The sequence below is a fragment of the Panthera uncia genome, assembly GCF_023721935.1.
Source record: "Panthera uncia isolate 11264 chromosome B3 unlocalized genomic scaffold, Puncia_PCG_1.0 HiC_scaffold_1, whole genome shotgun sequence".
In the NCBI taxonomy this organism is placed as follows: Eukaryota; Metazoa; Chordata; class Mammalia; order Carnivora; family Felidae; genus Panthera; species Panthera uncia.
Window position 1 is genome coordinate 119,909,948 of NW_026057582.1, and position 23,977 is coordinate 119,933,924.

General features: G+C 38.6%; 1 protein-coding gene across 6 annotated transcripts in view; it reads left to right on the forward strand.

Moving 5' to 3' along the window:
• Nucleotides 1–17,583: 17,583 nt before the first annotated feature.
• Nucleotides 17,584–23,977, forward strand: part of UBE3A (ubiquitin protein ligase E3A) — a 96,331-nt gene continuing 89,937 nt past the window's right edge. For 4 of the 6 annotated variants that reach the window (XM_049613945.1, XM_049613948.1, XM_049613946.1 and 1 more), the window contains exon 1: nt 17,584–18,191. The gene's annotated coding sequence lies outside the window, so the exon portion shown is untranslated. The remainder of the gene's footprint in view (nt 18,192–23,977) is intronic. The other 2 variants (XM_049613947.1, XM_049613953.1) reach the window with 2 other exon arrangements.

The window sequence follows — 23,977 nt, forward strand, 5'->3', positions numbered from 1 at the left end:
TGTGCAAAGTGCTCTTTTGAGGGGAAGAAGGTGGCGGCGTAGGAGGACGCTGGGCTCACTGCGTCCTTCTGATCACTTAGATTCCACCCACACCTGCCTAAATAACCCGGAAAACCACCAGAAGACTAACAGAATGGATTCTCTGGAGCCAAGCATAGACAAGAGGCCCAGGAAGAGGGTAGGAAGGGTGGAGAGGTGGTGCGCGCTACACGGACTGGCGGGAAGGAGCCAGGGCTGAGGGACAGCCCGCCGGCAGTGCAGAGCCCCCGAGTCTGGCTTGCAAAAGCAGAGGGGCTGGACAGAGTGTGTTCCGACAGCAAGAGGGACTTAATATCTGGAAGGTTATAAGTTAACAGCTCTGCTTGGAGAGCCTGAGGGCTGGAGGACAACGGGAGGGAAAGTTGTTGACCCCAGGTGGTGGCTCAGTTGGTTAAGCATCTGACTTTGACTCAGGTCATGATCTCATGGTTCATGGGTTCGAGCCCCACACTAGGACCTCTGCTGACAGCTCAGAGCCTGGAGCCTGCTTGGGATTCTGTCTGTCTGTCTCTCTCTCTCTCTCTCTCTCTCTGCCCCTCCATGCTCACACTCTGTCTCTCTCTCTCTTTCTCTCAAAAATAAATAAACATTAAAGAAATAAAACAAAGGATCAAAGAAAAAATGAGACAAAAAAGGCCTTAACTATAGAGAACAAACTGGTGGTTATCAGAGGGAAGGTGGGTGTCAGGATGGGTGAAACAGATGAAGGGAATTAAAACTATACTCCTCATGACGAGCACTGAGTAATGTACAGAATTATTGGATCTATATGTTGTACACCTGAAAATAATATAACACTGTGTGCTAACTATACTTGAAAAATATTTAAAAAATTATAAGCAATATTACAATTAGGGAAACTTGAATATGAATTGTGTGTTAGACAACATTATTGGGTCAATGTTAAATATTATACAGTATTGTGGTAATATGTAAGAATGTTCTTGTTGTTTTCTTTTTCTTATGTTTAATGTTTATTTCTTTTTGATAGAGACAGAGACAGAGACAGAGGATGAGCAAGGGATGGGCAGAGAGAGATGGAGACACAGAATCCAAAGTAGGGTCCAGGCTCTGAGCTGTCAGTCCAGAGCCCAATGCGAGGCTTGAACCCATGAGCTGTGAGATCATGACTTGAGTCAACCTCAGATGCTCAACCAACTGAGCCACCCAGGAGCCCCAAGAATGCTTTGTTCTTAGGAAAAGTATGCTGAGATATGTAAGAGTTATTTTGACAGGGATTTCATTGAATGTGTAAATTGCTTTGAGTAGTATCAACATTTTAACAATATTTTTTCTTCCAATCCATGAGCATGGAATGTTTTTCCATTTCTCCGTGTCTTCTGCAATCTCTTTCATAAGCTTTCTAGAGTTTGCAGTGTATAGATTTTTCACCTCTTTGGTTACACTTATTCCTAGGTATTTTATCATTTCTGTTGCAATTGTAAATGGGATCAATTCCTTGATATCTCTTTCTGCTGCTTCATTATTGGTGTATAGAAATACAACTGATTTCTGTATGTTGATTTCATAACCTGCAAGTTTGCTTAATTCATGTATGAGTTCCAGCAGTTTTTTGGTGGAGTCTTTCAGGTTTTCCACATAGAATATCATGTAATCTGCAAAGACTGAAAGTTTCACTTCTTCCTTGCCAATTTGGATACCTTTTATTTCTTTTTGTTGTCTGATTCCTGAAGCTCGGACTTCCAACACTGTGCTGAACAACAATTATGAGAGTGGACATCCCTGTCATGTTCCTGACCTTAGGGTAAAAGCTCTCAGTTTTTCCCCATTCAGGATGATATTAGCTGTGGGTCTTTCATATATGGCCTTTATGAGCTTGAGGTATGTTCCTTCTATCCCTACTTTCTTGAGGGTTTTTATCAAGAATGGGTGTTATATTTTGTCAAATGCTTTTCCTACATATATTTAGAGATCATGTGGTTCTTGTCCTTTCTTTTATTAATGTGATGTATCACATTGATTGACTTGCAGATATTGAACCTGCCCTGCAGACCAGGAATAAATCCCACTTAATCATGGTGAATAATTCTTTTAATGTATTTTTGGATTTGGTTTACTAGCATCCTGTTCAGAATTTTTGGATCTGTGTTCATCAGAGAGATTGGTCTGTAACTCTCATTTTTAATGGGGTCTTCTTCTGGTTTCAGAAACAAGGTAATGCTGGCCTTATAGAGTGAGTTTAGAACTTTTCCTTCCATTTCTATTTTTTGTAACAGCTTCAAAAGAATAGGTATGAACTCTTCTTTAAATGTTTGGTAGAATTCCCCTGGGAAGATATCTGGCTCTGGACTCTTGTTTGTTGGGAGATTTTTATTACTGACTCAAATGCTTTTTTTTTTATGTTTATTTATTTTTGAGATGGGGGAGGGGCCAAGAAACAGAGAGACAGACACAGAATCTGAAGCAGGCTCCAAGCTGTAAGCTGTCAGCACAGAGCCCAACATGGGGCTCACAAACCGTGAGGTCATGACCTGAGCCAAAGTCAGACACTCAACTGACTGAGCCACCCAGGTGCCACCCCCCCTTTTTTAATTTACTGATTCAATTTCTTTATTGGTTATGGATCTATTCAAATTTTCTACTTCTTCCTGCTTCAGTTTCCTTCCCAATTTGTTGGCATATATTTGCTCATAATGTTCTCTAATTATTGTTTTTATTTCTGTGCTGTAGGTTGTGATCTCTCCTCTTTCATTTGTAATTTTATTTCTTTGGGTCCTTTCCTTTTTCTTTTTGATAAATCTGGACATGGGGTTATCAATTTTGTTAATTCTTTTAAATAACCAGCTCTTAATTTTGTTGATCTGTTTTACTGTTGTTTTGTTTGTTTGTTTGTTTGTTTGTTTTTGTATTTAAATATCATTGATTTCTGCTCTAATCTTTTCTATTCCCCTTCTTCCACAGGTTTTGGGCTTTATTAGCTGTTCTTTTTCCAACTGCTGTAGATGTAAGGTTAGCTTGAGTATTTGAGACATTTCTTTCTTTAGGAAGGCCTGAATTGCTATATACTTCCCTATTGTGATCCCCTTTGCTGTATCCCAGATATTTTGGACTGTTGTGTTTTCATTGGCTTCCATGTACTTTTTAATTCCCTCTTTAATTTCTTGGTTAACCCATTCATTCTTTAGTAAGATGTTCTTTAATCTCCACGTATTTGTGGTCTTTCCAAAATTTTTCTTGTGGTTGATTTTAAGTTTTATAGCATTGCAGTCTGAAAATATGCATGGTATGATATCGATCATTTTGTACTTGTTGAGGACTAATTTGTGACCCAGTATGTGATCCTTTCTGGAGAACGTTCCATGTAAACTCAAGAAGGATGTGTGTTCTGTTGCTTTAGGATAAAATGTTCTGAATATATCTGTTAAATCCATCCAGTCCAGTGTGTTATTATAGCCATTCTTTCCTTGTTGGTTTCAGCCTAAATCTATCCATTGTTGTAAGTGGGGTGTTGAAGTCCCCTACTATTATGTTATTATTATCATCAATGAGTTTATGTTTGTGATTTATTGATTGATACATTTGAGTTCTTTCAAGATGGGGGCATAAATATTTACAATTATTAGAGTTTCTTGGCAGATAGTCCCCTTAATTATGATGTCATGCCCTGCTTTTCTCTTGTTACAGTCTTTGTTTTAAAATCTATTTTGTCCAATATAAGTATGGCTACTCTGACTTTCTTTTGATGTCCATTAGCATGATAGATGGTTCTCCAGCCCCTTACTTTCAACCTACAGGTGTCTTTAGGTCTAAAATGAGTCTCTTGCAGGCAGCATATAAGTGGATCTTTTTTTTTTTTTCTCCCATTCTGATACCCATGTCTTTCAATTGGATAATTTAGTCCATTTACATTTAGAGTGATTATTGAAAGATATGAATACAGTGCCATTGTGTTGCCTGTAGAGTTGGTATTTCAAGTGATGTTCTCTCATCCTTTCTAGCATTTGTTGCATTTGGTCTTTTTTGTTTTGTTGTGTTTTTCTCCACTCAAAGAATATCCCTTAAAATTTCCTGTAGGGGTGGATTAGTGGTCACAAACTCGTTTGGTTTTTGTTTGTCTGGGAAACTCTTTATTTCTCCTTCTATTTTGAATGACAGCCTTGCTGGTTAAAACATTCTTGGCTGCCTATTTTCAAATTCAGCACGTTGAATGTACTCTGCCATTCCTTTCTGGCCTGCCAAATTTCTGTGGACAGATCTGCTGCAAACCTGATCTGTCTTCCCTTGCAGGTTAAGGACTTTTTTCCCTTGCTACTTCCATAATTCTATCTTTATCTGTGTATTTTATGAATTTGACTCTGATGTGCCTTGGTGATGGTCAGTTTTTGTTGAATCTAATGGGAGTTTTCTGTGCTTCTTGGATTTTGAAGTCTGTGTCTTTCCTCAGATCAGAAAAGTTTTCAGCTGTAATTTGCTCACATAAACCTTCTGCCCCTTTTTTCTCTCTTCATCTTCTGGGACTCCTATTATTCAAATGTTATTCCTTTTTAATAAGTCACTGAGTTCTCTAAATATTGTATCATGATCTTTTTCCTTTGTCCCTCTTTTTTTCTGCTTCTTTATTTTACATAATTTTATTTTCTATCTCACTGATTAACTGCTCTGCTTAATCATCCTTGCTGTCACGGCATCCATTCAAAATTGCATGTTGGCTATATAGCATTTTTAATTTGGGGCTGACTAGAATTTACTTCTTTTATCTCCACAGAAAGGGATTCTCAGCATCTTCTATGCTTTTTTCAAGCCCAGGTGGCATTCTTATAGTCATGGTTTTAAATTCTAGTTTAGACATCTTATTTATATCTGTGTTAATTAAATCCCTGGCCATAATTTCTTCCTGTTCTCTTTTGGGGTGAATTCTTCTGTCTTGTCACTTTGGAGGAAGAAAAAAAATAATAAAATAAGAAATAAGTGTTAAAAATAAAAAAAATAAAAAAAATAAAACTAAAAATATCAAATACAGAAAGCTAGATCCTAGGTGTATTTTGGTCTGCTTGTTGAGAGAAGCTTGATAGAATAGAGAAAGGAAAATAATTTTTTTTATTTTTATTTTTTAAAATTTTTTAAATTTTTATTTATTTCTGAGAGAGAGAGAGAGATACAGAGTGTGAGCAGGGAAGGGGAAGAGAGAGAGGGAGACACAGAATCCGGAGCAGGCTCCAGGCTCTGAGCTGTTAACACAGAGCCCTACGTGGGGCTCGAACTCATGGACTGCAAGATCATGACTTGAGATGAAGTCAGACACTTAACCAACTGAGTCACTCAGGCGCCCCATAATTTTTATTATTTTATAATAAAATAATATAAATTATTATAAATAAATAAACATTTATTTATAAATATATATATAAATTATATAAAATTATATGAATTATTATAAATTATTTTATAATTTTTAAATAATAAAATTATATAAAGAGAACAAAACAGGATTACAAAATAAAATAAAGACATTAAAAAGTAAGAATTTGATCTTTCTGTACCTAAGAAAGAGAAAGAAAGGAAAGAACAAAGAAAACAATCTAAAGCAAAACAGAAGCAAAGAAAACAAACAAATAAGCAAACAGAATGAAATCTGAATGAAGTTACATTCGGTGTCCCCTAGAACTGAAACTTTCCAGTTTATAGACATACTATAGTCTGTACACTAATGAGCAGGTAGAAGGGATGTGTGCTGGTCTCTGGGGGATATGCCTGGGGGGTGCAGGTGGGCAGGGCTTGGTGTAACAACTCTGTTCTCCACTTGGTGGTGCTGCTAGCTTACTAGGATTGATCCATGCGTGTGCATGCTAGAAGTGAAAATGGCTTCACCCAGATCCCTAGTCTCTGAAACAGAAACCCTGTGCCCTCACTGACTGGTGATCAAGCACCCCTCATTTGTCTCAGGCCTCTGTCTGCTCCCTGCCCCATCCTGCCTGTGTGCAAGCTGTCCACCTGCCAGGTGGAACCTCCCTCCAGGGTTTTATCTCAGATGGGGCTGTTTCAAAACCCCATACTTCAGAGAGTCCTATGGCTTGGACCCACACCAACTCTCTGGGGGAGGGTCTCGCCAAGCAATGGCTGAGTGCTGGCTTGTCCCAGAAAAAGTTCACTCAGTTTCACAGTGACAGAGGCCCAGAGTTTATGGCAAGTCACAACACATAGCTGGCACCAGGTTTTGCTCCCCTCTGGTATCTTTGTTCCAATATCAGTAAACGTGGCTGCCCTTGGGAGGGTGAGGGGGTCCACTGGGACTTTTGTCTGCAGGGAGGCCATATGGCTTCTACCAAATGCACTCCAATCAGGGAAACCACTTCTCCCCATATGGCACATGGTCCCCTCAGAGTGTGCTGCCTGCTCATGAGGTTTTGTGCTGCTTCTTCACCAGAGCACCCCCAGGCACTGAGCTCTGAAATTTCAGACTTTTCTCTCCACTGGTTATAGAATCTGGTGGTATCGAACTCCTCTCCTTTCTCCCTCTCAATGGTTCGGTGAACAGATTTTTTTGTCCAGTCCTGTGCAAGTGTTTTCACTCGTTCTCTCTCTCTTTCTCTCTAGCTACTTTCATGGGGAGGACTTTTCTTGTGTGATTCTGATATGCTACATTCTCCCCCTTTCTCTTTCTCCCTCTGTCCTCTCTCCATGAAAATGTCTCCCTACCTTCTGTGGCTCCATGGCTGTTCTCTCCCCCAATTAACCTCTCTGCACCATGCACCTGCCAAGTTCTCTGGCTTCAATTATGCAGATTGTTGCATTAATCCTCAGATCAATTTCCTAGGTGTTCAAAATGGTTTGATGCTGATCTAGCTGTGTTACAGGTATGAGGCAAGGTCAGGGTCCCCATATAATTCTGCCATATTAATTCCTCAAAATTATTCTTAATGGAAGTTGAATATATCGGGTATTTTAGCTTATTGTCATCAAAATTCACTTCCTCCAACTCGTTTTGTCTAGATCTCAAGCTTCATAAGCATCTTTCTCTTATTGAGGGGACTGTATATCTTCTTACAGGGAAAGAATGCTCTGATCATATGCACTGCCACCATTCCAGCCCCTGTAATAGTTATTTCTCAATTTAAATCAACAAACTGGCATTCTGCTTATGTAAGAAATTGAAGAAGACACAAAGAAATGGAAAAACATACCATGCTCGTGTATTGGAAGAACAAACATTGTTAAAATGTCTATACTACGCAACTCAATCTACGCATTTAATGCAATCCCTTACTAAATACCACCAGTATTTTTTGCAGATCTAGTAAAAACAATCCTAAAATTTATATGGAACCACAAAAGACCCCATAATAGCCAAAGCAATCCTGACAAAGAAAAACAGAACTAAAGGCATAATGATTCTGGATTTCAAGCTATACTACAAAGCTGTAGTCATCAAGACAGTATGGTACTGGCACAAAAACAGATACATAGATCAACGGAACAGAATAGAGAACCCAGAAATGGACTCACAACTATATGATCGCCTAATATTTGACAAAGCAGGAAAGAATATCTGGTGGAAAAAAGACAGTCTCTTCAACAAATGGTGTTGGGAAAACTGGATGGTGACATGCAGAAGAATGAACCTGGATCAATTTCTCACACCGTACACAAAAATAAATTCAAAATGGATGAAAAACCTAAATATGAGACAGGAAACCATCAAAATCCTAGAGAAGAACACAAGCAGCAACCTCTCTGACCTCAGCCAGAACAACTTCTTACTAGACACTTACTAGACACATCACTGAAGGCAAAGGAAACAAAAGCAAACATGAACTATTGGGACTTCATCAAGATAAAATCTTTGGCACAGCAAAGGAAGCAATCAACAAAACTAAAAGGCAGCCTATAGAATGGGAGAAGATAAATGCAAATGACATATCTGATAAAGAGTTAGTGTCCAAAATCTATAAGGAACTTATCAAACTCAACACCCAAAAATCAAACCACCCAGTTAAGAAATGGGCAGAGCACATTTTCTAAAGACGTCCAGATGACTAAGAGACACATGAAAAGATGCTCAGCATCACTCATTATCAGGGAAATATAAATCAAAACCACAATGAGATACCACCTTACACTTGTCAGAATGGCTAAAATTAAAAACACAAAAAACAACAGGTATTTCAAGGTTGTGGAGAAAGAGGAACCCTCTTGCACTATTGGTGGGAATGCAAATCGGTGTAGACACTGTGGAGAATACTATGGAGTTTCCTACTCTATGATCCAGAAATTGCACTATTATTTACTCAAAGGATTCAAAAATACAGATTCAAAGAGGTACATGCACCCTAATGTTTATAGCAGCATTATCAACAATAGCTGAACTATGGAGAGAGCCCAAATGTCCATGTCCATTGACTGATGAATGGATAAAGAAAATACCTTATATATGTGTACACACAGACACACTGGAATACTACTCGGCCATCAAAAAGAACGAAACCTTGCCATTTGCATCAACGTGGATGGAGCTAGAATGCATTATGCTAAATGAAATAAGTCAATCAGAGAAAGACATATACCATATGACTCAGTCCTATGTAGAATTTAAGAAACAAAACAGATGAACATAGGGGTAAGAGGGGGAAGAGAAGAGAAGGAAACTAACCACAAGAGACTCTTAATGATAGAGAAGAAACTGAGGGTTAATGAAGGGAGGTCAGTGGGAGATGGGCTAGATTGGTAATGGGTATTAAGAAGGGCACTTGTTTAGATGGGTACTGGGTTGCATGTAAGTGATGAATCGCTAAATTCTACTTACGAAAAACAAATGAAAAGAAATAAACTGGCATTCTGATTTTTAAATTCCATTTCTTGAGCTTGGTTAATGTTAATTTGTTTGATGGGCTGCTCTAATAGGTTTCTAAACTTGCAAACACAAGGGCCATCTGAACTGTGGTAAATTCATCAAATATGGCTCATTTGTCCCTTTTTTGTGTGTGTGCATTAATTTATACAGCAGATGCTCTTGTTGACCTAAGTCTTATCAATGTAGTACATGCCAGTACTAGCTCTAATTGCTAGCATCTGCATTTTTTTTTTACTTTGGGCATTTTCTGACCAGTCGGAGTTGCCATGCCCCTACTACAGTAAGCCATCAGTGTAATCACCGGGATAATCTGTGTATAATAAAAGCTCCCTTTTTCTACTGACAGGATAACTGTGAAGTGACTGTTCTACACTTTCTTCCAGAGTTCCTCAGCAGAATTAACTGCTGGTTACCCACAGTGGATACTTGATTGATATTGCCCACTTTACTCATTGTCCTCCTTCCTTAGCTCACTTCCTTGCTTCCCTACCAAAGTTTTTAGAATAACCTCTCAACTAAAATACTTATACTCAAATTATCTCAAATCTGTTTCTGGGAAACCCAAGTTAAGACAACTTCATCTACTCACCCATTCATTCATTCATACATCACATTTATTTAGCATTTATCATGTGCTAAGCATTGTGTCAAGTCCTTAGCAACACATGGTCTCTTTAATCATATTCATATCATCCCCTTTACAAATGAAGAAATTAACACCTAAAGAAGATAAACAGCTTGTCCAACAGTCACAAAATGGGACTGAGTGTTGGAAGGGAGTTGTGGCAAATCAGGCAGCTGAGGGCCACAGAATTTGTGTTTTGAATTGAACATTATGGAAAAGGAGGTTTCTTTGGGGGTAATAAGTTGAGAATATTGTTCTGGTATACAGGTTCATGTCATACCAGGTTCAATTTCTGATATACAGTTCATGACCCACCACTTTGCTTTTATGGAAGACTCACATTAGAACATACCTATTTTCACTCACTAAAAGAAATTCAAAGAGGATTTTTGCTTTTACCAGAAAAAGGTATAAAGTGAAAATAGTGTTCAACATTTGTTTTGCATCGAGCCATAATAGAAGTAGCGTACACCCAGAGCAGCGAGTGTCACCGCCCAGCGTCTTCTCCAGGAACTACACTCAGCATCTTAGCATCAAACTGCCAAAACTTTGAACTGTGTTTATGCATATCTGTGTTTTATTTCCATTCATTGTGTACATCCATTAGCAAGATGTGTTGTAAGGGATCAGAAAAGCCTAAGAGAAGTTATTTTTTTTTGGGTCTGGGAATGCTAAAAAAAGTTTTTCCATGTAAATTTATGGTAATTGCTTCTTTGATTTATGTCATTTCAGCTTATGAAAGATTTCATATGAGCATTCTACTTTTGGAAAGCAGGGGAAACCTGTAATACTGTTAGGGATGACTTAATAATTTAAAAAGCATTTCAATGAAACATTTGAGATTAAAAAAATTATCTTTGTTTTCTGGGAAAGCAGCAACAGGACACACACACACACACACACACACACACACACCTGGATTTAAATCCTAGCTCTACTAGTTTTCAACTAAGAGACATTGACAGGTTACTTATTCTAAGCTCAACTTCCTAATCCATAAAATGCATAGCATTCAAAATTGTTGTAAGGATTAATGAGGTTTATTAAAGCAACTAGCACCTAAAGGGTGCACAAATGCAATTTGTGGAAATAAACTGTCATGTCAGAAACTTGTGTTAAGTGCTAAAATACAGATGTAATTAGTATTATGCTTAACCAAACTAAAAAAAAAAACACTTTATGTCATAAATAATATATACATTACTATCTTTAAAAATTTTGATCTTTCTATATCATAATGATAGTTTGTTTACTGTCACAAAGCAAAACTAAAAAAAAAGGCAAGCTTTAGGTATAAAATTGTTTTAAGTAAGATCAGAGTCCAATTGTAAATTTATCATTTTGATAATTTTGTATTGTTTGTTAGTGTCAAGCAAGAATTAAAAAAAAATAAAATATTGCTTGTTGATTCCAAACTATATTCATGATTCTTCCCTAACCAGATGTTCTTCTTTAGTTGAGATATCATGAGGAAAAATAGGAAGTGTAGTCTGTACTGGTTTTAATAATTGAGATTTTATTTAACCCATGCACTTCCTTAGATTCCTGTTAAAATGAGTATAAGTATTAAAAAATAGTATCAGATATATGAATGCAATGTGAACGATTTCAAATAAATAAAAGATGAAATTGTCAGAAGGCAAAATTTCTGATGGCTTCATTGATTTCAGTGGGACTGTTTTATTCAGAACAGTTCAGATTAGCAGCAGCAGCAGCAACAGTAGCAGCAGCAGCAGCAGCTGGTGCTCAATGAAACTCCTCTCTTCCACCTACTCTCCAGTTGGGTTAAGGTAGGCACAAAGAAACTGAAATCACCAAGGTCAAAGCATAACACTTCCAAGTTTTTACTTCAATGACTTTTTTAAATTCCAATATAGTTAACATACAGTGGTATATTAATTTCAGGTGTACAATATATCAATTCATCAATTCCATACATCACCCAGTGCTCATCACAAGTGCTCTCCTTAATCCCTATCATCTATTTTCACCCATATGCCCACCAACCTCTCCTCTAACTCTCAGTTTGTTCTCAATATTTGAGTCTGTTTATTGGTTTGCCTCTCTTTTTTATTCCTCATTTATTTCTTAAATTCCACATAAGAGAAATCATATTGTAGTTCTCTCTAATTTTGCTTAACATCATACTCTAGCTCCATCTATGTTGTTACAAATGACAAGATTTCATTATTTTTTATGACTGAATAATATTCCATCACACACACACACACACACACACACACACACACACACACATCTTCTTTATCCATCAATGTATCAATGGACATTTGGGTTGCTTCCATAATTTGGCTATTGTAAATAATGCTAGAATAAACATAGGGGTGCATGTACCCCTCTGAATTTGTGTTTTTCTATTTTTTGGGTAAATACCCAGGAGTGGGATGGCTGGATCATGGGGTAGTTCTATTTTGAACTTTTTAAAGAAACTCCATACTGTTTTTCACAGTGGCTGCACCAGTTTGCATTCCCACCAGCAGTGCAGGAGAGTTCCTTTTCCTCCACATTCTCAGTTATTTTTTCTTGTGCTGTTAATTTTAGCCATTATGACAAATGTGAGGTGATATCTCATTGGGGTTTTGATTTGCATTTCCCTGATAAGGACTGAAGTTGAGTATCTTTTTGGTGTCTATTGGCCACCTGTATGTTTTCTTTGGAGATATGTCTGTTCATGTCTTCTGCCCATTTGTTTATTGGATTATTTTTTGGTATCAATTGTACAAGTTCTTTATATATTTTGGGTACTAATCCTTTATCAGATATCATTTGTAACTACCTTCTTCCATTCAATAGTCTTTTGTCTTTAGTTTTGTTAGTGAAGGAGATTAAGATGCATTTCTCTTAATGAGCACTAATACATGGAATTATTCAATCACTATATGGTACATCTGAAACTAATTAACACTGCATGCTAACTACACTGGAATTGGAAAATGAAAAAAAAAAATGAATTTGCATGCAAAAGGGCTCCAAATGACTTTTTAAACTAAGTACTTCTCCAGCAATGGATTTATGTGGGTAGTGGAAAGAATTGGAGCTGGAAGGGAAGCGAGGCCCAATTCAAATAGACTTTGGTCTTGGAGTTTGGACGTCATCCAGAAAGCTATGAAAACCAGTGACAGATTTGGGGTGCCTGGGTGGCTTAGTAGGTTGAGCATCTGACTTTGGCTCAGGTCATGATCTCATAGTTCGTGAGTTTGAGCCCCCCATCAGGCTTGCTGTGGTCAGAGCAGAGCTTGCTCTGGATCTCCCTCTCTTTGTCCCTCCCCTCCCCTCAAAAATAAATAAACATTAAAGAAAAAAAAAAAAGAACCAGTGACAGATTCAAACAAGGATGCAATGAAATCATATTTTTTTTCTTTAAAAAATATTCCACAGTGAGATTCAGTAGCAAAGTACTGTAATATGGATCAGCATTGTCTTGGGTTTGGGGATATAATAATGAATAAGGTAGTATGATCCTGCCCTTCTGAAGCTTACACTGGAGTTCAGGTAAGAAACAGTAAGGGTCTAAATAAGGTAGTATCAGAGAGTTCACATAGAAGGAAATAGATGTTATAATAATAATGATCATTGTAAGGATTAAATTGTAGTGTAGGGCTAACCTGTAGCCTTAAGAAATAACAGCTTTGTTTTAACATTATAGGTTAAGAGATAACAGCCTTATCCTATCAATCAAGGGATGTGATTAGTGTTTGATTGGATTGGGGCAAGGGCCTGTTTGAACTGTTTCCACCTGGGAACTATTCCTTTGTTCTGTTCCCAGGTGATAATACGATGATGTGGTCAGCTATAAAAACTCTGTACTCCGGCTGTTCGAGACCACACTCTGGTCAAGAGTGTCGGTCCCGATCGATTGGTTTGCCTTACCTCTCATTGCAATAAACTTGATTGTGACTGTCACTGATGTCCGTAGCATTCTGTTTCAGGAGTCATGTGGATGCAACAATCATAATAGCTAATAAATGTTTATTACCACTTATTGAACATTTCTTACATGTCAGGCACTAAACACTTCACATGTGCTGTCTGCCCATTCTCCACACAACAGCCAGAATGATTCCTATGGGTTAAATTTGTCATAACTCTCTCAAACCCTTCTAGGGCTTTCCACCTCATTTAGTGCAAGTACCCATGGCCTCAGGATGTGTTGCAAAGCCTGGGCTGTGGCCCACTCTGACTTCCCTGATGTCATCTCAGCTCCTTTTCTCACTGTGTTCCAGCCAGTGTCTTCCTAGGTGGTCCTAGAATTCTTTAGGCACCTTCCTGCCTCAGGGCCCTCTCTGTCTGGAATACTCTCCCTCTTATATCTCACAGCTCATTCTGTCAAGCCTCTGCTTAAACATATTTTTAATGACACCTCTCTGACCACCCTGCATGATTCAACTCCTACAGCATTCTCTATTCTCTTCACCTTGTTTTGTAGTTCTCCTTAACACTTATCACATTGATTGGTTTTTTTCTCTACTAGATCATAAACCACATGAGGGCAGGCTTTGTTCACTGTTGTATTCTTGACACCTAGAACTATGCTGGTAGATCATATCTATTTAATAAATATGTTTGAATGGATGAAAGAAGGCTTATAGTGGCCATATGAAGTCAGTACTATTATTTTTCCCATTTTACTGATGAGGAAACAGACATTAATTCAAGTTTTATTTAATTAAAAGTTCTATACCTGGTAAGTGGCAGAACTGGGATTTGCATTGGGATTTAGAAAAAGATCACTTTTGTTTACTATATGCTCAGCATTATTCTAAGAGCTTTACATATATTAACACTTAATCCTCACAATAACCCCACTTTACAGATGAGAAAAGTTAATCCAGGGAGGGATTTATGATTTTGCCTGACATTTTTGCACTTGCCAATAAATTGGGAGCCGGTGCTCTTAACCATTTTGCTATGCTACCTAACTTTAAAACCAATGCTTTAAAGAAAATGTGACTTTGCCTAATTACCAAAGGAGTGAGAGAGAGGAAGAAATCTAGGATTACCAAATTATGATTGAGGTATGGCACAGATGGAAGAGTCATCAAGCCAGGGAATGTAGAATAAGTTGCTTTCATTCTCCCTTAACTCCAAACACCCACATCCAACTGCCTCCTTGATTTCTTCATTTGGATATTATGATACAAGGTCAGCTTCAGTAAAAATGATGTAGAAAAACCATGGCAAATTATAGAAGTTAGCTGTCTCACACTAAAGTTCAAGCTGATACATAGGCTCTGACTCATGAAGTCTTCAGGGACCCACCCAATTGTCCTTCCAAAATAGCTCACAATGTCTACTGCATTTCCATCATCAGAAATGGATAAAGGGAAAGAGGCATCCCATTTATTTTAGAATATCATCTGGAAGTTTCTCAATCCCACTGGCCAGAACCTACTGACATGGATACATTCAGAGTTTATTATAGGCAACCATGTGTCTGGCTAGATAATTCTATTACCATGGATGAAGAGGAGAAGGCATATTAGGAGTCAACTAGCAGTCAATCTCTACTACGGATATCCACTACAGAGATATAGGTATTTCAAATTTAACACTCCCCAAACCCAATTCCTGCTTGTTCTTCCAAAAGCTGCTCTTCTCCAAAATTATTCCCATCTCAGTTAATGGTGTAAAATGGAAATTAGCAGTTCAATTTTATACATGTTGAGTTTTAAGGTGCAACAGAACATCCAATACACATTTCCAATAAGGGGCTGAATATAACTGGTTTCTGAGCGAGATCAGTGTTCAAGATTCAGACTTGTTCTCTGACTGAAATAAGTGATGGAGGAAGAGTATATGTATATGGAAATGTCAGAGACTGTATAATACAGCAGGCAAAGAGAACCAACAATGAAGAACATTATGCAAAGACAACTTGAAGAAGAGGGCCCATGACAAGGAAGGGAGAATGCAGGGTGATGGAATCTAGGAAGCAGTTTCCAGCAGGCAGTGGTTAGCAGCAGTATGGAAGCCTACAAAGAGATCAGACACCATGAAAATTGAGAAGCAACTTTTAGATTTGGCCACTGCGCTATTACTGACATTAACACAAGCAGTATATTAAAATGGGGGCAAATGCTAAATTTCAGTAGCTGAAGAGGGACTTAGAAATGACAATCCAAGTATAGATAGCTCTTCTAAATAGAAGGGACAAAGTTAGGAGAATTCATGAACAAGAAAGGAAACAACCAAGGGACTAAGGTCTTGAGATTTCTACCCCCTCACGCACTGGCAAAAAAAAGAAAAAAAAAAAAAAGGCTCATACTTTAAGACAGGAGATCGGGGGAGTGGAAATTCAGGTAGATCTGTAGAAATAAGTGTGGAGGTGTGAAGGAGTTCATGAAGTGTATAATATTACACAATAGTATTGATACTACTACTATTACTAAGCCCTAACATTTACTGAGCACTTACCATATGCCAAAGTGCTAGTAATTTTTATCAGCAAACATCACATTTTAAATGGATAAGACAAAGAGAGTGGGTTCTTGAACCAGGTCTGACACTAACAAATACCTATCAATGAATTAAAAAGTCTATGTGTAATTTCTCCATATTCAAAGGATCTGGGATCCTCCTTGATTTTGGTAAAGAACAGGATAGTCAGTGTGACATTTAACTAAGAACAGAATTATTTCTTGTCAGTCTTTAATTTTTTTGATATTCAGGAATTTCTGCCCCATTTTGATGCATCAGGTTATACAAAACTACATTTCATTTATTCAATTTATACTTAAGTAGAATAGTTACAAGTATCTTCACATACTAGACACTGCAGTAACATTTTGCTTTGATAATTCTAACAAAATTCTTCAAAGATTTTCATTCTCATTTGCCTATTTTGATAATATGCAAAGAATCCTTAAAAGACTGACTTTAATTTCCCTCTTTTATAAAATATAACTGCAAATTGTTTCCAAATTAAGACCTGTAATGGAGGAAAATGAAAAAAAAAGAACGAGAACTGAGTTAAAATTGGACATGATTTAATACTGTCATTTATCATTAATTGTCCTGGGAAAATTTAAATTCCAGGAGCTGACTTTTTATAGTTAAGTTGTTTATAGTTGGAAAGCAGTATATCTCTATATATAACTATATATATGTTACTGTATAGAAAAAATGTTCTAAGAATGACAGCTAAATACAGTGCTATGTAAGATTGTTGATTTAAAAAAAATCCTTTGAATACTAGATGAATGGGATCTCATATAGTATTCTATGGGCTTAGCAAAGTTGCAAGCCGTTAAGACTATGAATTGCTAGTGATTCCATTATAGCTTTGCTAGTTTAAGTGTCGCAGAGCCACAAAAAATCCCTTTTAAATAAAATGGTGACCTTGGTACTAAAAATGACGCACGGGTTTAAATGTGTTGTCATATGGGTCAAAATTAGCATCCATCCAGCTGTCTACCAAGACGCCACATTCATTTTATCAACAACCTACCAAACATCAAAACTGCGAGACGGGCTTTCAGATTCTAGTAAACTAGTGACAAAGTGTTGCCGAGAGATCTAAGCAGATGACCTTGGATCCCTGAAAGCTGGCTCACACTTTCGGGCTACCTCTGCAGTATTTAGAGGCAGCTCTGGACAGAAAGGGGTTGGGGTCGAAGGCCTGGGATCCGGAGGCTTCAGCCCTGCAGAGAGGCTGGGAGCTATCAAAGGCCCCCTCCGCCCACCCTTCGGCGGATTTTCAGAGCCGATTTGTTCCCCACCAAAAGCAAAAGCGTCCAAGTCCTAGCACGTTTCTGGACTTGGGTTGACCAGGGGCTCTCCAACACGCCTGGGGAGACAGGGGGCTTCCAGCGTGTACCCCCTTCTTTCGTGGGGCCACAAACAGCGGTGGCTCAAAGGAAACATTGCCCTCTCCGCCCCGTCCTAAGATGGCGACCGACCCTAGTAGGACTCCAAGGAGCCGGGAGCAACTTCCCCTTCCCAACAGCCCCTGCGCCGGCGACGACGGCAAGCAGGAAGAGGGCGGAGCCAGCAAGGGGGGCAGGGCACAACGCTGCGTCCTCCCGCGCTCCCCCCAGCCCCGCCCCGCGTTCCTGCGTCCCGGCCCGGAGCCCTCGCCCGACCGGGCGGAGCGCGCTGCCTGCTGGGATACTCGGCCCGCCCAGCCAGTCCTCCCGGCTTGCGCTGCGGCGGCGAGATCCGCGTTTTTCCCAAGATGGTGGCGCTGGGTTCGGGGTGACTGCAGGAGACGACAGAGCCTGAATCCCCTTCGCCAGAACCTCGACACATCGCCTTCCTCTCGCTTGCACACCTCGCTACCACTTAGCCATCTGCCGGCCCAGGCACTCGCCTTTCGCTGCTGCCTCCGACTTGAGCTTCATCTGTGCGGACCTAGCGATTACGGCTTCGGGGAGCGGCGCCTCCCTCGGCTCCTCCTTGGGGTCGCGCTCGGAGCAGCTTACAGTCTAGCCCTGGGTCGGCGGGCCCCGCAGCTCTCTAGTGGGGACAGGCAGCGGCGGAGCGGCGGCTGGCGACGAGCGCGGGGTTTTATGCGGCCCCGGTGCCCCCTTTCCCGGCCTTAGTCTCCGGAGAAGGAAGCGCGGGTCCCGCATGAGCCCCGGCGGTGGCGGCAGCGAAAGGGAACGAGGCGGCGGCGGGCGGAGGCGGCGAGCGAGGGCGACGACGACTAGTGAGGCGGCCGCTGCTGCGAGGGCCACAGCCCAGGCGCGGGGGCGACAACAGGTCAGTGTGGCCGAGGACGGGGCCTGGGCCGAGGAGGCCGGTCACATTTCCCTTCGTTTTCTCTGTAGTCCAAGCCACCCTGCGGGGCTGGCTTCGGCAAACGTAAGGACGCCCCTAAACCGCGCCGCGGCAGGTGTTGGGGGCGCGTGGTTTGGAGGGGTCGGTGCCAGAAGTAGGCCTCTGATAGGTAGCAGCCGCTGCTGCTCCCGTAACTGTCAGTCCTGGCTGAGGGCCTGAGGGAGGTTTTTGTCGCCTTAGGGGACGCGAGCGGGCCCGAGGCGGGGTGTGCAGGGAGTCGAGAGTTGGCCCTCCTTGGAGCGGAGCTTAAGGAGCAGGCCCGGGCCCCAGGCTGAATAGGCCTGGCCTTTTTCTTCCAAACGGGAGGAAGCCTCTGTTTTCGAGGTTTTTGCCCCGGTAGTGAAAAATGTTTAGACGTGTGCTTTGGTGGGTCGGGATTTTGGGGGTGGACTGGCGGGGAGGGGGAATGAAGAGGGAAATCAAGCCCAAGGATTGTGTTCACAGGTTATTGGGTTTTTCAAATTAAGTATGAGCTCTACCGGGTTTGCCAGAGATTCTGTTAAATGCAACCCTGCAAACAGTTGGCATTTTTTGTTTTCCCTTTTCAGTTGAGAAAATGAAAAGGACTTTTCGTCATGGCGTTGAGGTTTTGTTGGTAAAGTCAGAATTGAATGTGGCAAATGCTTTAGTCCGTAAAATTGTTAGAAATAATTTTAATATAGACAGTCGTTGAGTTTATTCTTCAAAAATAATTTAGTTTCTGATTTTTTTTTTAAAACGTCCTATGGGCATATTAAAATAGAAGCATTACTAAATCTGTTTGGCATTATATTTATTAAGTGGCTAAGGTGCTGTTGAAAATGTAGACGAATGGCAATATGGGATTTACAGTCCAGAGTTACTCTCCATAAACCATAAGAGAATATGGATATAACCTATAATTTTGGAGTATTCCACTGCTTGCAATATTGAAAGAAGCAGGAAATTTATTCCAGAATATTCTGGGGACCTGAAATGGAAGTGACCTAAAGTTTCTAAGTACAGCAGTCAAAAAAATTACCTGTCAAAGTCATTGTAGATACCCAGTAAATCTTAAGTGAATGACAAGAGGAATGGGAAGTGTATTTCATATCTCTGACTAGTAAGTATTCTTACTTGGAATATTATTGTGTAAATCATGTAAAAAAGTTTAGAATTTAGGAAGATAAAAATAAAATTTTCTCACAGTGTGTATAGTGGAAGTAATTTTGGAATTAGATCTTGTAAATCTGAGCTATTTATCACATTTTTAATGAAATGAATACAGTATTAGTGATGGTGCTGATAAAACTGAAGAATGACCCAGAAACCCTTTAAAGAAACTAGTAATCATGATCGCAAAAGTAAAAAATAAATTCAAGAAATAATGACCCTATATTTACAAAATTAGAATTGGAAACTAAGAAAGCCTTATTGTGTCAATATTTATTAACTAGCATTAATGTGCTAAGTGTTGTGTACACAATTGTCTAGACATTGCCTAGTTCCTGAGGAGTTTAACTTTACAGAGAGATAAAATTACAATGTTTTGATTCCTTTTCAGAGGTTTTGTAAGCTGTTTTTGTTTTATGTCTCCTAAATTGTACATTTTTTTCATGACTTTTTTAAGTATACTTAATTAGAATTGAGAGGAAGATATTCTCATCCCACTTGTCCAGGTCATTTAACAAGATTAATTGGTTACTTACAGTGTCTTTGACATTTAACATTTAATCATTTGTATTTTTTAAACTTTAGGTCATTTTTAAAATTATCCCTTCTCTCTCACCTCCAAACCTTGTCCCCCACAAATCTGAAATAATTTGCTGTTTCGAATAAGCAGTCATTGGAATAATCCAAAACTATGAATCATACCTAAATTTTTCAACCCAAGCACTTGAAATATTTACAAATGCTTATTTTCTTAAATGATTATTGGTTATGTTCTTCAGTCATGTTGCATGTTTTTGTTGAGACCTAAACTTGTATTGGTCAGAATGTAGAGACAATTTATATTAAGTACACATGCAGCTGTATAAAAATTAGTTTTCTCATTTTTATGAATGAAGACAGATTTTCTCTTTTTATGGTAATTCAGGATAACAGAGTTTTGGCAGATTTTGACAGTTCCTGCTCCCTCAGCCCCCTACCCCCCCACCCCCAATGTAAAGATAAAATATATTCAAAGACATTACAGTATGTACAGTGAAAACAGCTTTGGAATTAGATCCCATTTTTAATTCAGGGCTCCCCCTAGTTGTCTTATCTTGGCAAGTTAACTTCGTCTTGGTGAGCTGCAGTTTTGTCATCTGTAAAATGGGATGGTGAAACTAACTCAGAGTTGTTAATGAGGATTAAAGTTTGTAAAATGCCTAACACATAGGCCCTTAATAAGTATTATCATTTGAAGTCTTCCTACCCAGTTTTTCTGATTGGTCTCAAAGCACCTTACATACAGGGAACTCTAGCATGTTATCCTTTACATGTTTTCATTCTCACTACCTGTGAACTCACTCTTTAAGGGCAAGGACTCCTACTAGTGTTTACCAGAAAGTTTACTATCCATACTTGAGTATGGATGAATTAGTTAATGAAGTAGTAAATAGTCAGCTAACATTTATTGGGTACCTACTATGAGCTTGGTTAGGTGTAAGGGATACAAAGACAAAAATCATGTCTCTGTCTTTTGGAAGCTTATAGTCTAGTTACTGTCCATATTAATCCCATTTTTTGTGAAACCCTATCATGTAACAGAGCCTCATTCTTCTGTGCTCTTCTAATCTTAGGACAGTTCTGTTGGGCTCAACACTTTACACTCGCAGCTGCTATTCTAAAGATTATTATTTTTACCCCTTTCTACCACTATTTGGCATATGTGAGATACTTCATATCTTTATATCTTGGTCCCTCTCCATCACCCAAGATCTGGCACATAGTGTGTTTGTTTGTGTGAATGGGTGTGTGTGTATATATATATATGAAAAAAAAATGGCAGTTTCCTGTGAATACTTTGATATTTTTCTGGGGTGATTATCCTTCTGTCTTCTAGATTTATACAAGGTTTAAACCTGAGTAGGTCTATTCTCGAAGTTAGTTACTCCATTAATTTTACACATGAAGAAATTGAAGTGCAAAGCTTTAAACAGATTTTCTTAAAGTCACCTAGGTGGCAGAGCCAGAACCACAGTTTGAGAGTATGGACTCTTTGTTCAGGACTCTTTGTACCCTATGGCAAATGTTTGCTCCTACCTCTTGGGAGGAGTAGTTTGTGATTACACACTTACCTTCTGTTTGAGTGTTTTCTACACTATTATTAGAAGGATGACTTCACAAGATGCCATCAATGGGCCTTTTCTGACCATAACAGTGCAGGAAATGGGACTTTTTCTTCTTAGAAAGGGAGTCAAGTAAAATTATAGTAAATAGAAATAGTATTTTTTTTTTTTTTTACATTTATTTATTATTGAGAGACAGAGCGGGACAGAGCATGAGCATGGGAGGGGCAGAGAGAGGAGGAGACACAGAATTTGAAGGAGGCTTCATGCTCTGAGCTGTCAGCACAGAGCCTGACGCAGTGCTCGGACCCACCAACTGCGAGATCATGACCTGAGCCAAAGTCAGACGCCCAACCGACTGAGCCACCCAGGTGCCCCTAAATAGAAATAGTATTAATCTATAAACATATTCTATGTTTAAAACGCTTAAAGATACTGTGTAATTTTTTTAATGAAATAACAGTACATAATTAGTCTCTGCCAACTTTCATTTTCGTTTAACCTGAGAAATGTTACGTATAGTGTGCTTTGATCTAAATTATCTTTAGCAAGTAAATATCATTGTGGATAATAAGTCAAAAAGAAGATTATTAAGTTTAAGGCCAATCTGAGAATGAAATAAAGCTAGTACCTTTTTTTGGAATATTGCTGTTTGCATATAGATTTAGCTGACAGTTGTTAACTGTTTGATTCTAAGCTTCATGACTGTGAACTCCCTAAAATTATATATAAAATTTTAAGTGTTTCAGAGTCTCAGCGGGTTCAGTGAACAAAAGCCACCAAGAATCACTGATGTGGAGGAAGAAGCACTAACTTTGGTGTCAGAAGATCATGGGTTCATTCTTCCCATCTAGCTTCTAGTCATGAGCAGGTCATTTATCTTTTAAAGCCTTTGTTCTGTTAACTTCTTTCAAGTGAAGGTGATACTTGCTTTGTCTGTTTCAAAGGATTGCTTTTCAGATGTGATCATTCTCAAAAAAGTGGAATAATAAAGTGACCTTGTATGATTTAGTGACTTGCCCTAAAAAACAAGTTGGTTAGTATTAAATAGGTGATTGGAACCTTGGTATATTTCCATGCTTTTCTCTATTAACATTTTTAATCTTTTCATAGAAGTATTATTTTGGAAAATGTTTAGTGTCTGAATTTATTTTAAATTTGTTAACTACATTTAAAATAAACAATAAATCTTAATAGTTAGTGATGTATTCAGTATTATTAATCCATAGTCCAACACCTTCTGTAATTTGCTTTACTTTTGACCTCTCCTGTTAATTTGATAAATGGCAAGTGAATCATAAGGTTGACCTCAAAGGAAACATTTTGGAGACATAGATTCTTATTGGATAAGATTATGCGAGAAGTTCAATCCTAGGAAGTCTGTGGAATCTATAAGGCATCGCATATGGATCATGGAAAAGAATCCTATGTAAGACTTTATTAAAGTCAGCATCTATGCTATAATTAAAAGCATGAAGGTAGCATATGAACCCTGAACACTTACTATACAAGTAGGATAAAATGTTCTTTAAATGAAACTCTTGGCTGGGCAGAATGGAGCTTAATGTGGTAACTCTTAACAGTTCAGTGTGTTGCATACAGTACCCTTCTGAGGTCAGTTGAGGTTAGTCAAGCACAGATCCTTTTATATTATGAAAATAAAACATGAAAAAAATTTTTTGACCTGTTTCTTTGTGGTATGCAGGCTTATAGCTCTTTGTTAGTTCTTAATGTGATGACTTCTGCCTCCTTTTATCAAAAGGGATACCTTATCCATTTCAAGCTTCTAATAGAGTTCTCTTGAATGTGAGAAGGTAGTCTTAGCATTTCTTTTGTGGACTGTAACCACTATCCTACCCATTTACTTTTATATTCTTTGTGATTCAGAACAAATTCTGACCCCCCCCCCCCCAATTCAGTATACAGACAGTATAGAGAATAATATAACAATCATGTATGTACCATTCAGACTGAACAAATGTCACATTTTGTCACTTCCTGGCTTCATCTTTAAAACTGGTCTTCTTTTTTTTCTTCTCAGATGATACTTCTAGCACTGCAGATACCACTACAGGAATTTCTTCATACTACTAACAAATTATTTTATCAGATGTAAAGCATAATCCCATTCTTTGAAAGAGAAAGGATGAAATGCCCAGCAGTTATTTTTACATAAAGCTAATGGGTCATAGGGAGACATATGGGTATTTTCAGCTGAATAATTACTTCAGTATTTTTTTCTTAGGGGTTCTATTTATTGTGCCTCTTTGTGTGTATACGTGCCAATATTGATAACCTTATAGTGTGCCGTAAACAAGGATATTAAATATTTACCTTTGCTAAATATTTAAAGTTTTTGTTTTAGGAATTAAAAAAAATACATGTCTTTTGAGCACCTGTTTTATGTGATAAATCCCATTTAACACAAAGAGTAATTGGGTAACATTTCTCTTCTAGTTTTCTGAAGTGAGCTGA